This window comes from Chiroxiphia lanceolata, chromosome Z (genome assembly GCF_009829145.1).
Source record: "Chiroxiphia lanceolata isolate bChiLan1 chromosome Z, bChiLan1.pri, whole genome shotgun sequence".
Classification (NCBI taxonomy): Eukaryota; Metazoa; Chordata; class Aves; order Passeriformes; family Pipridae; genus Chiroxiphia; species Chiroxiphia lanceolata.
Window position 1 is genome coordinate 36,964,578 of NC_045671.1, and position 4,173 is coordinate 36,968,750.

The following is a 4,173-nucleotide window of genomic DNA, read 5'->3' on the forward strand; positions in this document are numbered from 1 at the left end:
CGCGCCGTGATGACGCAGCCCAACGGGGAAGTTACTAGAACGGGGAGGTGCCGCGCGCTCCCGGCACCGCGCGTGCGCGCGCCCCAGGGCGGGGCGGGGTCTGAGCCGCGTGACGAAAGCGGGGCGTGGCCCGCGCGCTTTTCCAGCCTTCCCGTGCCTCATCCCGACCGTTTCCATCTGCGCCTCCGCGAACACTACCTTGTGCGGCGCACGCGCAGTGCTAGGTCCCTTTCTGGGATCCTCAGTACCGGAAAGACAAGGACCTGCTGGAGAGAGTCCAGCGGGAGCACAAAGATGAACAGGGGTCCGGAGCATCTCTCTTGTGAGGAGAGACTGCAGGAGCTGGGCCTGTTTAGTGTGGAGAAGAGCAGACTGAGAGGGAATGTCAGCAACACATGCATGTATCTCGAAGGCAGGGCTCAAGAGAATGGTGCCAGAGTCTTCTCGGTGATGCCCAGTGACAGGACGAGGAGCAATGGCCATAAATTAAAACACGGGAAGTTACGCCTCAACATGAGGGAGAACTTCTTTCCATTTAGGGTGGCAGAGCGCTGGAACAGCTGTCCAGGGAAGTAATGGATTTTCCCTCTCTGGAGACATTCAAAACCCACCTGGATACATTCCTATGTAACCTGCTCTACATGACTCTACCATGGCAGAGGTGTTGGACTGGATTGTCTCCAGAGGTCACTTCCAACCCTAACTACTCTGTAATTCTATGTGATTTTAGATTTTAGTCCCATTTTAATCTGTGTGCTTTAACCACTTAGTTAAGGTGGTTAAAGTGTGCGGAAGTTACTTTAGTGATACACTTCTAGTGGTGCTAAGGTGGTACTAATAAGTAGTAGAACGAGCCTTGCCAACAAACTTTATTACACTTTCACTCTTACACAACCTGAGGGAATGGCCTGAAATTATATCAGGGAGGTTTAGCTTGGATATTAGGAAAAGGTTCTTCACCCGGAGAGTGGTTGGGCACTGGAACAGGCTTCCCAGGGAAGTGGTCACAGCACCAAGCTTGACAAAGTTCAAGAAGCGTTTGGATGATAGTCTTGGGCACATGGTGTGACCCTTGGGGATGGTCCTGTGCAAGGCTAAGGGTTGGACTAGATAATCCAACTCAGAATATTCTGTGATTCTGTAAATCTGCCTTTGCCAATACCTTTGCTGGTGATTTTGTTGAGCAACACAAACCGCCCACTTGCAACTGCCCTTCACCTGCCGCGCCAGGCCCTCCCGCCCCGCAGGCAGCACAGTGCCTCAACGACACAAGTCATGGGAAGCTTAACATTTATTGCCACATGCAAGGGGCATGTGCTTTGGATTTTCAGTAAATCCACAGGGAAGGTCACCAGGAGTTTCCCAGGTAGGAGCTGGGAGTGCAGGTGCCTGCAGCACAGCTGTGGTTTGCAGGAGTCACGATCTGTAACACAATAGTGCAAGGTGTCACAGGGACCTTGACATGGAGGGGTTTGGGGGTGGAAGACTCAAGAAAACTAACTCAGCACAGTTTGTGAAAATACATGAATGAAATAAATCAACACCTGATGCTTTTAAGTTATTTGACAGAAGCCAAAGGGTAATAAATACTAAACATTGACTACTTTAAAAGTATTGCTACAGAAGTGGTCCATAGCTGGGAATCAGATTTTCCTCAAACTTGCACCAAAAAACCTCAATCACAAATTAAACTTCATATCACCAAGTCAGGTATTCTTCCCAAATATGCCTGCTTCTCAGGAAATTCAAGGTGTCTATTACTGTTTTGTTTTGAAATACATGTGTGGCCTTGAATTCTAGACTCAAATGTCCTTTTTTGCTCAAATAGTAGCCTGAATCATCAGATGATTTTCTGGTTTGGTCTGCTCTTGGGGTAGAGCAGACCTCTTGGAAGTTCTCAGTAGATTTGTTCAGCTAGTACTAAAAAAAATGTAACACAGCACGGTAGGCTCCAACTCTCTAACATTTTTAGTAAAGGAATGTAAGACCTGCTAAGACTTTAAAACAGGAATACCAAAGGCTGGCTGAAGGGAATTCCAGGTTTTGCCTGTTCTAGAGCTTTTGTTTGTTTCACACAAAAATTATTCCAGGCCTATTTAAGTACTGAGCCTTTCTTTGGTCACACTTGTTCCTTTCCCACATTAGTTGCAATGCTACAAGGCATTGAATTCTGCTGCAGCAGAAGTCCTTTGGATTTTTGATTCTAGACAACTGAAGTAATTCATCAAATTATTCTCTCTAAATATCTAGCAATTTGATGATCTCTTGAAACAGATTGATTAGATTTCAGGAAGAGATAGATATTCTGGATTTCCTAATGCAAAATTGCTTGCAAATACAAATACGTTGGAAAAGAAGTCACATCTCAAAGTTATGGGCACCAATGATTTGATTACAAAAAAGTCTTGGTCTTGTAACTCTTGGTAAATATTTCCTGTGGGACAGCAGATAATGAAAACACACCTCCCCAAATAAAGAGGTTTTAGTTTGAATCAGACTGGTAACAAAACAGATTACTTCATTTCACCCAGTAGCGTTCTATCTGTCAGGATAAGATTATGCACACCCTATGCTGTGTGGTTACAGGGTTCGCAGTTCTGAAAAGTGGTGTTAGTACCATCCTGAAGATATGGTATTTGCAAATTATTTTCAAAGAGTTGGTCAGAAAACAAACAAACAAACGACAACAACAACAACAAAAAGGTAGGTTTTAGACATACAGGTATTTTGCTTTGTTTCTTTCTTAGTCTCTTCTCTGGTTCCTTCCCTCCAACTTCTGTGTTTTCTGCTTGTTCCCTGGGTCAGAGATTTTCTAATCTGTCTCTAGTCAGCCAGCTCCATTGTATTTCTGCATTGTTCCACTTCAAGAACTATCCCCAAATAAGTAAGATCCCAGGATTTAACACTGCATTCAGTGCTACACAAACAATTCTGCATTTCTATAGCATATTGCATTCACAGTTAACATGGGACGAAAGAAACATTTGAGCTTAGTCTTTTTAGCACAAAAGGAATTGTTTATTACTAGGCAAGCTCTGAAGAACAATATAGGGCACTTTCCAAACCTAACAGGTATGGAAGATCTTAAGCCATGATATTTGTACATGTCAGTGCCTACATTTTGCAGCTGAAACTCATGTAGGTATGAACAGGATACAGATAATAGAATCTTAGAATCATAGAATAGTTTGGGTCAGAAGGGACTTTCCAACATGTAAGTCAGGCCCCCTGCCATGGGCAGGGACATCTTTCACTAGGTTAGGTTGCTCAAAGCCCTGTTCAACCTGACCTTGAATACTTCCAGGGATGGGGCACCCACAAACCATTGCTAGCAACTACCTATCTCCAACCTATTTATTTTTAAATTCTACTCATCTTTCCTTGGATTTATGAGCTACACATTGCTAGGAGTTTTTGTAGATTCAGTCCAATGTTGAAGTGGTTAAAAAATCAATATTTTGTCATGTTTAAGAGAAGTTCTTTTAAAGCTGCAGTGTAACAAGAATGGAGTCCTGTATTTTGTTGTATCTTCTCCTATTACATATAGCAGGGGCGGTCTGAAAAATAAAAGCTAGACACGATCCCAGTATGGGGAAACTGGAATAATTTATTGAACATGAGAACACTATTTTAAAGGCATCTGGGGCTGGCCATGTTAATGAAGAGGACAAGCTATGTTAATTAGGGAATTACACAAGTTTTTACTACTGTTGCCCAGTGGGTTAAATATTTCCCTCAACCAAGATTACATAGGGGGAAAGAGATTAAAGGGGTTTAGACATGGTCTGATACAATCATCTCAAGAGTCCTTTCTGATTTCTGCTGGAGCCAGGCTTAATCCATAAGGTAGAACTTTAACAGGTCTTGTGAGAAGGGTCCAGCTCCTTCAGATCACGAGGTGTTTGTCAGTCCTTGTTTTCTTTTGCTGAAAGCTGGGTTTGGGCTCCCACATATAGCTGAAACTGGAAATCAGATTCACCATATGCTAAAAAAAAGGGTTTGTTTGTTAATAATTACATGGTATTCCTATACACCACACTAGCTAGAGAAAATGTCTCTCTCTCCCTATTTTCAGTCCATTATAGCAGTGTCTAGATAGTATCTAAAGCAAAACCCAAAAAAATTTCAATGAGGAATTGACGTTGTAACAAAATCCAGTAAAGAAGCATAGAA